The sequence below is a fragment of the Epinephelus lanceolatus genome, chromosome 5, assembly GCF_041903045.1.
Source record: "Epinephelus lanceolatus isolate andai-2023 chromosome 5, ASM4190304v1, whole genome shotgun sequence".
NCBI lineage: Eukaryota > Metazoa > Chordata > Actinopteri > Perciformes > Serranidae > Epinephelus > Epinephelus lanceolatus.
The window spans coordinates 48,098,085-48,111,345 of record NC_135738.1 but is presented as its reverse complement, the minus strand read 5'-3'; the positions used below and the strand labels follow the sequence as shown (position 1 = coordinate 48,111,345).

General features: G+C 40.2%; 1 protein-coding gene across 2 annotated transcripts in view; it reads right to left on the bottom strand.

Annotated features, from left to right (window-relative positions):
* The window catches only part of agbl1 (AGBL carboxypeptidase 1), a 746,393-nt gene that overhangs the window by 66,879 nt on the left and 666,253 nt on the right, over positions 1-13,261 (bottom strand). The gene's annotated exons all lie outside the window — the stretch shown is intronic.

Sequence of the window (13,261 nt, the reverse complement as noted above, 5' to 3'; positions counted from 1 at the left end):
AAGTGACCCATACAATGCAGGAATTACAATAAATAAAATAAATACTAAAATACATAAACACAGTGCTATAAAATAGAATAAAATAAAATTGAATAAAATAAATTAAAATTAAATTAAAATTTTGCCAGAAGTCCATTTAAACTTGATTAAAAGCCAGGGAGAAGAGGTGTGTCTTTAGGGAGGATTTAAAAACCTCAATTGATCCCCCAGAGCGATTGTGCCAGGGCAGGTTGTTCCAGAGCCTAGGGGCTGCCGCCACAAAGGCTCGGTCAACTTTGGTTTTTAGCCTCATTTTAGGGGTGATCAGTAGCTCTCAATGTTCTGGCAGGGGCGTGGATACGGAGGAGCTCAGTCAAGTACTGGAGGGCTAGACCATTGAGAGCTTTAAAAACAAACAATAAAATTTTAAAATCTATTCTAAAAGCAACCGGGAGCCAGTGCAGCAAAACTAGGACAGGGGATATGTGGTCATGCTTGCGTTTGCCAGTGAGGAGACGGTCAGCTGCATTTTGTACCAGCTGCAGGCGGTGCAAGAGTGAGTGGTCCAGGCCAAAGTCCATTGAGTTGCAATAATCCAGTCATGTGTTAATAAAAGCATGGATTACAGTCTCAAGATCTTTATGTGGCAGGTACCCTTTTACTTTCGATAAAATCCTCAAATGGAAAAAGCTGTTTTTCACAACTGAACTAACCTGGCGATCAAATTTCAGCCTGTCATCAATATTACACCAAGATTTTTCACTGATGACCGGATGTTTGGTCTAAGGGGGCCCAGAAAACCAGCAGGAATGTCTGCTGGACCACATCCAAACATTATGATTTCAGTCTTGTTTTCATTTAGATTCAAAAAGTTTGCGGTCATCCTGGATTTAACATCATTATGCAATCAAGCAATGTCTGTACAGAGTCATTGGATTTTGATGTTAAAGGCAGGTAGATCTGAACATCATCAGCATAACAATGAAAAGAAAGATTATAATTCTTGAAAACTGACCCTAATGGTAGCATATACAGCAAGAAAAAAATCGGCCCGAGGATGGAGCCTTGGGGGACCCTAGAGTGAGAGGGGCTGAGGATGAGGTGAATTCACCTAGCTACACAGAAAAACTCTGATCAGTCAAGTAGGACTGGAACCATGAGAGAGCAGAGCCTGTAATGCCCACCCACTGCTACAGTCGTGCTAAGAGGATCCCATGATCCACAGTGTCAAAAGCAGCTGTCAAATCAAGGAGCACTAGCATAGCAGGATTTCCTGAATCAAAGTTACCATTTGATCATTAAAAACTCTCAGCAGTGCTGTGTCAGTGCTATGGCATGGTTTAAAGCCAGACTGAAACTTGTCATAGATATCATTGGCCACCAAGAATGATTGGATCTGAATAAAGACCACTTTCTCTAAAATTCTGGACAAAAATGGCAGTTTAGAGATTGGCCTGAAGTTAGACAGCACAGAGGGGTCCAGATTTTTCTTTTTGATAAGAGGCTGCACAAAGGCATGTTTGAGAGCAGCTAGAACACATCCGGTGCTAAGGCAGGAATTAATAAATAAAAGAATAACAGAACCCACCGTACTGAATACCTCTTTAAGAAGACGAGAGGGAATGCTGTCTGAGGGACAGTTCATAGGTCGCAGATGCTTAACTTCATTGGCCAGTGAGGGGAGGCTCAGACTGTTCAAAAACAGTAAAGGTAAAGGAGGAACAGTGAGATCAGAGCTAGGGTCTGCAGAAGAGACGGCAGATGGCCTAAGAGCAGAGATTTTTTCAATAAAAAATTTGAGAAAACTCTCACAGAGGGTGAGCAAGGGTACTACTGGAGAGTTGTCACAAGGATTTACAAGGGAGTTGAAAATGTTAAAAAGAACCTGGGGCTTGTGACTATTACAAGAGACAAGATTGGAAAAATATTCCATTTTAGCAGCCTTAACAGCACTCTGGTAGACAGACAGGCTTTCACGAAGAGCTTCTTTAGAAACATGGAGCTTATCTTTTTTCCACTTTCTCTCAGCGCGCCGACATGAGTGCCTGAGAGCGCGCGTGGAGTCATTTAGCCATGGTTCTGAGAGTGCTTTTACACGCCTTATTTTAAAAGGTGCAACAGAAACAAGGATATCCGTGCATGTAGAATTAAAATTGCTTAAAAGTTCTTCAGCATTGAAAGCGTAATTATCATCCAAAGTGCTAAGTATATCACCAGAAATGATAGTCATTATACATGTGTATTGTAAATTTATCATTTTTTTTTCGTTGTGAAAACATTGGATTACCGACAAGTGCTTGGCATTGTCGGAAAGCTACAGTTCCGCTGTTTCACGTGATATGCGTGGCTTCTCGCTATGATGCACGGTCGTGGAGAAAATCCACAGAGAAGAACGGGTGTGAATTTGGATGCACTATGTGTCATTCGGGCCCATAGGGTTAACAGAATTATTAAATTCAGTGAGTGCATAATAAAGAGTTTATGAATGTCAACAAGACACTGTTCCCACTTTAGATCCAGTAGCTGCAAAGATGCATTATGAGTTGTTAATAAGTGCATATTAATAGTTTATTAACCTTTACACGACACTGTTCCCACTTTAGATCCGCTAGCTGCAAAGGATCATTATTTACTATTAATAAGTGCATAATTAAGCATTTATTAACCATAATATGGCATTTATATTAACTTCTTATAGTCTCATTAATGTTAATAAACACCTTATTAATTTCATCTTATAGGGTCTTAAAGTGTCTTATAAACCAGTAATAAATGTGGTTATTATTATATAATTAACCCTTATAAATTATAATTAATGTAAATAGACATCTCATTAATATTTAGTATAGGTTCATAAACTGTTACCAAAGTTCCTATTAAGTGCTCATAATGCTCCTATAAGCAATAATAACTCAGTCAGTTATGCTGTAATAAACACTTAGTCTAGTCTTATTAATGTTAATAAGTATCTTATACCATCTTATAAGTGCTTATTAACTGTTCATTTGTGCTTATTAAGCATTAATTAGCGCTTATTAGTGTACCTTAATATAAAGTATTACCCCACATTTTCTTCACTGCTTCTTGGTCAAACAACAAGGGAAAAAAAACAAAAAAAACCAAAACAAAACAAAACAACGATGCTACAGGATAGCTGGTCAATACATCAGTCTTTATGTTAGGCAGTCAGTCAGTCAGTTAGTCAACAAGATAAATGTGCCTGTGGGGGTCTTTGTTAATAAACCACATTGCTGTTGCAGCTTGTTTGTCTGGTTCATGGATAGACTACAGAAACATTACAACTAGAAGCTTAAAGTTAAAAAAAAAACAAAAAAAAAAAAAAACATCAACACCTCCATCTCAAGATGAGCCAGGGCTTCAGAATAAAAGTGGCAGTGGTTCAGCTTTGATTTATTTCATTATAACAATACTTTACCTTAATAATAAGAGAAGTTTAATTAATTATAGTAGTGCTTTAACTGAATTATTTATAGTAGTGCTTTAACTTTATTATATAGCAGTGGCTACTTTATTTGAAATTCAATCAATCAATCAATCAATTAACCAACCATTCAATTTTATCTATAAAGCCCAATATCACAAATCACAATTTGCCTCACAGGGCAATTATTGTAACTGTAGTTATTTAGTCGTTTAGTATTTAGGTCAACACATTCTCACTCCAACCTTGTCACATATCTACGTTTGGTCATGGACTTTCCATGTCCAGATATGACATGCAAGGTACCCTGGGTGGATGGCATCTCACCTTATCTCATCTCTCAGCCTGTTACATGCATTGTCTATTTTCAAAATACACTTCCGTTTTCACAGGAAATGTACTGTTTGCATACAGTCTCTTTCAAAATAAATTAACTATGTCGGTGCAACACTGACATTTTCCTCCTTCAACAACAAACACATGTGGTTACGTTTTGCCAACACGTGTGGTTGGTTTTAAGCAACAAAAGCACATGGTTGGGTTTAGGAAAAAAGAATAGGGTTTCGTTGTTGGACTCATCCACCACCCCACCCGCCTTGCTTGGACTTTTGCCCTCTTAATTTATGTTGTCGTCCGGCTGATGCCACTGGCTGCATATTATGCTGACGTGAAAGGACGGCTTTTCTTTGTCAGTTTCTGACGCTGGAAGTCACGGTACATTGTACAACCCTGAGGTAAGCAAACAGCTGTTTTACTCTTCATAGACAATCTGAGGCCAGAAATACTTAAAACTACAAGGTTGTGCTTCCTCTGCTCCACAGCTTGCACCCTTGCTATAACAACAAATACAAGTAAAAATTTCTTTATATAGCACCCTTCACAGCACGAATGCACGGAGTGCTTTACATCAATAAACAATACAATACAATACAATACAATAAGAAAATAAAATAAGGACTTAGAAATTAACAAGGTAAAAGCATAGAATAAGACAACCAATACGACAAGAAGAGGACGGTGGTTGGCTATAGGTGGGCGAAAGCCTGCCTGTACAGGTGAGTCTGTTTAAAAGTGCTCTCGGATGGGACTGAACACAGAGCTAGGGGGAGGGCATTCCAGAGCCTTGGGGCCACTACCCCAAAGGCTCGGTCCCCTTTGGTCTTTAGTCTGGTCCTGGGGACCACCAGAAGCTCCTGATCAGCTGGTCATAGTGATCTGCTGGAGGAATATGGGAGGATGAGATCAGATATGTAGGAGGGGGCATGACCGTGGAGGGCTCTGTGGGAAAATAACATAACCTTGAAATTAATTCTGAATTGGACTGGGAGCCAGTGTAGAGCAGCAAGGATGGGGGTGATGTGGCATGATTTCTTGGACCTGGTGAGCAGTCTAGCAGCGGCGTTTTGAACTAGTTGGAGTTGGCTGACAGATGATTTGTTGAGGCAGGTAAACAGTGAATTACAGTAATCAAGCCTTGATGAGATAAAGGCATTTACAGACATTTCCAATTCGGAGTGGGATATGATGGACTGAAGTTTTGCGATATTTCTGAGGTGAAAGAAGCAGTTGCAGTTGAGGGATGTGACATGCTTGTTGAGATGCCCATAGACTGGTCAAATAAGACACCCAGATTTCTAAGGTGGGTGTGAACATTTTCTGTAAAGGACCCCAAGTGCGTGGACACGAGAGGCAATATTGCCAGTGGCTATATATATATATATATTAGTTGGAGAAAATTACAGCCCGTCCAAATTTCAATAGTCTCGCCACCAGATAATCAGAGATCACTGCCTTCTGATAGTCTGGGGACACTCCTTTCTAAAGTGTGTTTAACACACCGGCGAAAACGGCCGGCAACAAAGCAACGCCTCTTGCATTTTTGAAAAGGACACACCCTCCTGGAAATGTGCGCTCCCCCTTTTCTCATCCGCAAGGCAACAAACACACAGAGAGCTTGAAAATGGATGACAAGAGATTTAACTCCATTTTATCAAACGTGCGCTCAGTCCGCAAGATTGTGGAAATGAAGGACTTACAGCGACTTGAGCCATTTTGTACCACTACACGTATTTCTAGTCGGACTATGCTTACGAGCACAAGAGTTCAGTGAGCCACCGAAGGACCGCCCTGCGGATTTACTATTGGTTCTGCAGGGAGTTTTTTTAAACTCTGAAATTGTATCCGCCCATCTAAACACAAAATGAGGGAGAAAGTCATCAGTCTTTAGTTAAGCAAAGCGTATAAAGACTGACTTGTGAGTCTAAGATTTCAATGGCAGAGAGACACTCCTGTAGGCAAGTGAGTTTCTCCAACTCATTGGGCTTACAAGAACAATGCATCTTGATGTCATCTGCGTAGCAGTGGTAGGAAATTCCTGTGAATTTACTGATGAGAGAGGCCAGAGGGAGCACATATAGGGCGAAGAAAAATGGCATGAGGACAAAGGGCCCACAGCCACAGAGAAGCTTCTCTCCCTAAGATATGAGGCGCACCAATTTAAAGCGCTTCCAGATATGCCCACCCACTCCCTGAGTCTGTCCAGCAGGATGCCATGATCCATTGTATCAAACGCCGTGCTGAGGTCTAATAGGACTAGGACAGAACATTCACCATGATCAGCTGACCTCATGAGGTCATTTCAGACTCTGAGGAGGGCGGTTTCAGTGGAGTGTCTTTTACGGATGCTGGATTGAAATTTGTCTGTGAGGTTGTGATTTGACAGATAGCTAGTGAGCTGGTTGGCCACAACTTTCTCTAAGACCTTAGAGACAAAAGGCAGCTTGGAGATGGGTCTGTAATTTTTCGGAATTGAGGAGTCCAAATTAGGCTTTTTAAGGAGAGGCTGGACGACCGCCTGCTTGAAGTAGGAAGGGACAGAGCCAGAGACTAGGGATTTGTTGATGATGGTGAAAATACTAGGGCCTACAGAGCTAATTACTTCCTTGAACATACAGGTAGGGAGGATGTCTTGGGAGCTTGAGGAGGCCTTCATAGTGCTCACTATGTCAAACAGATCAGTCAAGGAGATGGGCGAAAAGCTGCACAATGATCACTGGATGACTGGACTGATGAGAAAGATGGAGGGGGAAGGAGTGATGCTTGCCCTAACATCAGCAGCCTTATTTACAAAAAACAAAAGAAAACAGTTGCAATCTTTGTTTGAAAACACAGGAACAGAGGGAAGAGGGGGGCTGACAATAGTGTTGATGGTGTTAAATAACACTTTGGGATTGTGTTTGCTAGATGTAATGAGGTTGTTAAAGTAAGCAGCTCTAGCACTCTTAAGGTGCTCACAGACTCAGGCGTACTATAAGCAGAGTGGACTCCGTGAGGAATGTCCGCAGTCATTCGGGCTTCCATAGTCGAGCGCACTTCTGCATTGTAGTTTCCTGTAAAAATGTCCGTGAAACACTACATTATCCACAATTCTTGCGCGTTGTTTACACTCTTCTGTCATGGCATCCTACACTGACGACGAGCAGAGCCGGCCCAAGGCATAAGCGAAGTAAGCACCTGCTTAGGGCCCCATGACCACTAGGGGGCCCCCAAAAGCAATTAACTTCAAAAAAAAAAAAGAAGAAAAAAATAATTATTTTTTTTCCATGTGTGAGTGATGATGATTCATATATTATCAAATGTACGTTGTTGTACAAAAAGACAATATTTTGTTAACAGAGTGTAGTTTCCTACTGTCTCTCTGCTCTAAATGTCAGAGTTCCACAAGTAAGGTGTGCATCCAGCCGTGCAGTGCGCACTGCGCATCCAAGGAGCTAGGAGCAGGTGGAACCCTTCAGGGGCAGAAAAAAGAAAAAGGAAGAAAGAGGAAGAGGAGAAAAAACGACAAGATAAAGGTACCACCATGGGGAGCAGAGCATTCAGCTGCTCTGCTCCCCGTCTCTGGAATTCATTACCACCCCAACTCAGAAACATCAATTCACTCCCCCATTTCAAATCACAACTCAAAACACATCTGTTTAAAACTACCTATTCCATCTGTTGCCAATTGCTCTGTCACTTTCTATTGTTTTTTTGTTTTGTTTTTAAAATTGTTGTTTCTTTTTAATGTCTTTTTAATGTCATTTTGTGTATCTGTACGGTGTCCTTGAATGCCAAGAAAGGTGCCTTCAAATAAAAGTTATTATTATTATTATTATTATTATGTTTGCATGTCTTGGTAATGTAACGTTTGGTGTCAAGGAGATTTTGAAAAGTTTCCTCAAATTAGGAAAGTCCCTAATTATTGTTGATATTTTGTTCCAACTACGTTAGCCTATAATAGCAAATTAGCTAGCTAACGTTACTTCAAAACTAGAGAAACTTCTCCTTTAACATTTTTGTCTTTGTGTAATACTTTGAATAAGTTGATTCTCGGTGTATATATTCTGGGTCGCTTTTTGGCATCAAAACAACGTTTTTGATAACAACGTTTGATAGCAAATGTTTAATAACAACTAACATTAATTACAGATGCGGTTTGCTAGCAATATGTTTTTGCATTAATGAATTAACTTAGTTAACTTATGGTTTGAGATATATTGTTTGCTGCAGAGCATAGTCATTTATGTGAGTAAATAAACAAATTGCTTTTACATCAACTTCCTAATATGCTCATAAGTTATATGAAACTTCCCCAGGAGCACTGTTAAAGTATTTTGGAGGAGGCACTGACTCAGCCCAAGGGCAGTCCACCTCGTCAGGCTCAGCCAAGGCTAATGAATCAGGTGAGGGAAAAACTGTCACCATATATATTTAATTTCTAGTCAAATTATCTCATTAAGATATACTAATATATAACCATATGACAAGGGACATGTTTTTCATCTTAGGTCCATCTCCATCCTCTGACCCATCCACTGTGCCCACTGTCCCCTCTGTGTCTGCTACAACCTCAGCCCTACCTGGTAAGTTAACAACAAAACAGGCTTTGTAATTGCTCAGTGTACTGCAGAACATTCTAAGATGAATCATTTTTAATATAAGACATAATCATATGAAAAGGGACATGTTTTTAGACAAATGCATATTATTTCAAAACTTCTCAAGCAATGTTCAGTTGTTCCACTGGCAGATTGTTTTCTTATTACAAGCTATAGCTGTACTATTTTCAAGTATAATATGATATCTAACATGACTAGCTTTTGTTGTTGTTTTTCATCTTAGGTCCATCTCCATTCTTTGCTCCATCCACTGTGCCCACTGTCCCCTCTGTGTTGCAGTTTATTTGAAACAAAAAATAATAAAGCAGATTGTGTTTACAGTAAATGATTGGTTTATTTTGTTACTTTTAGTTGGCCTAGATGACATTTGGTATCCCACTTAGTACTATATCACTTTGAATATTAAGTGTAAATCAACCCCCAGCTGCTCTTGTAGCTGAATTTGCTACAATTTCAGATTAAAAACCATAAATAGGTAAAACATGCTGGGCTGCTCTTTGAGGTTTTATGTATTGATTCTCTATGTGGCCAGTAGGGGGTGTTGCTGACTTTGCCAAATATTAATTGAGAGATTTTTCAGCAAGTTTGCAAATCTGTTGTCTGCTTTCACTGTGGATTACAATCTAACTACAACAGAAAGTTCTCACATCTAGTTTTACAAGTGATGACAGAATAGAACATATAATAACTTACAGTGGGTGTGTGAATGATCAATAATCAGTATTATTAGCAGTAATAGAGGGCCCCAAAATCAAATTTTGCTTGGGGCCCCATGGAGGCTTGGGCCGGCCCTGACAACGAGGAAGAGGAGCTGCTCTGCCTGCTGGCTCTGCAAGCAAATAAACTGAATAGACGGTGGTATGTATGGCCACTAAATGCCACAAGAGACCAGGAAGGGGAGCTTGCCATGTTGGTGAGGGACATGCGAAGTCTTGACATAAACACTTTCAATACTTCAGAATGAATAGTGAAAAGTTAGACGATCTAGTTGGGCACACATCATCAGATGCTCCTGCTCTGTTCCACCACGCGATGGCGGCAAATACAAAATGCAGATCGGTGTCACATTTATCGGATGTCGATGTTAAAAATACATGCTGAGCAGTCTTTTGTGTGACACTGGTGCGTGGAGCGGAGTCCACGCGGTCGTAAAATCTGAGCTTTGCGCGCACAGGGCTTGCAGACGTCCGCTTTTAGTCCGGGCGGACCTCCACGGAGTCCGCTCCTCGTACGTCCCGCCCGAGTATGTCTGGGCCTTTAATCATGTCCTTAAGATCACCTATCAGCTCTTTGAGGTGAATACAGTGGACTTGGGAGGTTGGTGGATTTCCATAGTCTCTCTGTTTTGCGGCATATGCATCTAAGTCCATGGATGTCATCATTAAACCAGGGAGAGGAATTTACAGGACAGACAGTGCGAGTTACTAGGGGAGCTACGTCATCTAAAATGGCTGTGCAGTGCATGTTGAAAACATGAACCAAACAATCTACGTCATCATCGCGGGACACCAAAACATTGCTATTGAAATTAGCAGTGTAACTTTCTACAGCTGAACTGTTAACAATGTGAGAGCATTTGGTTAGCTTCACTGGTACAAAATCCTTATCAAATGATAAGTTAAACATAACGCCTTTGTGATCAGTCACCAGCAACTCCCCAGTACACACATCGTTGACATTTAATCCAATCGTGAAAACAAGATCTAATGTGTTGCCCTTGCTGTGAGCGGGACCAGAGACATGTTGGGTGAAGAGAAATGATTCAGCAATGTTGAGAAAGTCAACTGCAAAATTGTCCGAGCTCTTGTTTACATGAATGTGAAATCCCCTATCATGAGAATTCTGTCCAAGCAGATGATGGATGCCAGAAAGTTACCAAACTCAGCTAGGAATGAGCTGTTTCTACCTGGGGGGCGGTAAATTAGAACGCAGTGAAAGGGGTTTGTGTGGCTAATTTTATTCATTAGCACTTCAAAGGACGAGTGAGATCCAGAGTTTAGCGAGCTAAAGTAAAAACAGTCTCGATAGACCATAGCTAAGCCTCCTCCTCGGCCTGTGGATCTAGGGGCACAGGAATAAGCGCAATCTGGCGGACATGGTGTGTTTAGAGAGGCAAAGACATCGGCTTACTGCCAGGTTTCAGAGATGAGCATGCAGTCCACGTTATTGGATACAAAGAAATCATTCAAAACAAATTATTTGTTTGCCATGGATCTGGCGTTTATTAATCCAATCTGATGATGTCAGATCCAGCTCTGCCGAAGACAGAGGCTCGAGGTAGTGATTGTAGGCACCACCAGGTGACAGGTGCAGTGTGAAGGAGGTTAGTATTATTCACAGCCTTAAAACTGCCACACACACAAGGAGGCCTATCAGTCACAATAGTTTGAATGGGGAGAACAGTAGTAGAGGGAGTTGGTGCCCGATGGTGCCTGTAGGGGGAGTTCTCACTGTGGACAGTACTCTGAGTCGGCACCATAGAAGAAGGGGGAGGGGGAGGGCCAGGTGTGTGGGATGAAAATAGTCAGACACGTGGACAGGATTGCACAACATGCTGTAAATTAGCTGTGAACGTGCGGCTGCCAAGTGTATTAGGATGGAGCCCGTCCAGCTTAAAAAAGGAATGTCATCCCCAAAACAAATTAAAGTTGTCAATGAAGCCTATGTTGGGAGCCCTGCAGGCCGACAGGAGATAAGTGCGTAGGCTAAGGATCCTGCTGAAGCTCTCTCACCCATGGCCAAGTGTGGGAATCGGACCAGAGATGAACGATGAGATGGGGAGGGGGGACAGAAACAGACCTGGAAGCTTCTGTAACAGGATGGCTACAGTAGCTCCAGGAAAGCAGTGTGTTACTGCATTAAAAAACCTGATATTTCTTATTATGGAATCTCCAAAGATGGCAGTGGCTGGAGGAAAAAGCGGACGGGGAGGAAGCTTCTGGGTATACTGGCAAGGAGCACCACTGCTGGACACCGGCACGATGGGAGCCCCAACACACGGGACCTCTCATTTAGTGTGTAGCTTTTTAAACCAGATAACATTATACCATTTGAACTTCAGAATCACTGACACAATGCCTACCTGTAGACAGCAAGAGATGTACAGAAAAACATATTTCTTCCAATCGGGTGTGATTGATTGATTTTGCATACACATTGGTAATGTATTACAACGCTACATCTGAACATTTGGCAAGCATTGTCAATATCATGTAAGCCTTACTTTAAATGTTCATCTTTTTTTTTTTTTTATAACACATATCTTTATTGATTTTTGAACTTGGTACAACATTCGTTCAGGATAATTTGTTATATCTTTCAAGTCTTTAAACAACTTCCCTCCCTCCCCCAAACCCTGAACACAGAGCCAACAGTATAAGAAAACAATAACAATAATGTGTTGTTATGTTGGCAGCTGCAAATAAAGAAAATAACTTAAATATGTACATATGTCCCTGTGGCTACAATATGTACAGCACACCTACATGTCATCAAGTAGATATATAAATACTCGACTGACAAACAAAACACAAAACAATACTTATGTATACATAAAAATAAGAAAAATAAAATATTATGTATGTAAAATAAAATAAAAAGAAACAAGAGAAACAAACTGAGAAACTATACCTAAATAAAATTTAAATGAAATAAAATAAAATTAAAAAAAATTAAATTAAAAGGGTACAGTCTTACTTGGTAGATGTTAGGTTTAAGGAGTTAGGATATCAAGTCTTGATTTCAAAAATATGATAAATGAATCCCATATTTTATGAAAAATATGACTCTTTTGTTTGATTGTATATGTAAGTCTTTCAATCGACAAGCAAGAAGAAAGTTCATTAATCCACATGTTCAAAGAAGGACAATTAACACTTTTCCAATGTCTGGCAATAAGACGTTTCGCATGTATTAAACAGAGGTTAAGCAGCTTACTCTCATGTGTTCTCAGGACCAGTGTTTCTGGTAACAGTCCGAGGATGCAGATCTCTGGGCATACAGGGATTTTTTTCTGGATTATGATGGAGATTGTATTAGTTATATTTTTCTAGAATTCTTGTAAATATTTGCATTTCCATATACAGTGGTAAAGGGTTCCCTTCTCCGTTCTGCATTTTATACAACTATCAGGGATATTAGGATTAAATTTATTGAGCTTTTCAGGAGTTATGTATGTTCTCATAAGCCAATTATATTGGATCAATTTCAATCTGCTATTAATAGATAGTGTTTGTGCTTGATAGCAAGCTTTTTCCCAATCATTTTCAGTGATTTCTCTTTGAAGATCCTCTATCCATGCCATTCTTTTGTAATCCGAAGATTCCAAAGATGTCTCTACCAGATTCTTATATAATACTGAGATCTTACTTTTAGCATATGGGTCAGATGTTGCCAAGTTTTCAGTAGTACTTAGGGGAGGACATTGATATGATTGCATCCTTGAGTGGATGAAACTCCGTATTTGAAAGTATTTAAACATATGAGTTTGAGGGATCCCAAATTTTTCTTTAAGATTATCAAAGGACATGAGGGTGTTATCTGAATAAAGATTTGCAATCTTCTGTAGTCCCAATTGAGCCCAGAGTCTGAATCCACGATCCGATTTGCCTGGTGTAAATAAAGAATTGCCCCAGATAGGAGCAAATTGTGAAAGCCCAGTCGGCACTTTAAACATTTCCTGTGAATCATGCCAGGCTATAATTGTGGTTTTAACAAATGGGTTAGCTGTATTCTGCTTAAGTTTTTTGAGAGAGTCAGAGTATAGATATGTATCTAAAGTTAGCCCTCCGGCACATTTTTCCTCTATCTGGACCCATGGTAAATTGGGAGGTTAAATGTTCATCTTATCAAATACTAATTCTAATTGTAAACCAAAACTTAAGTCCTAACCAGCAGGACAATG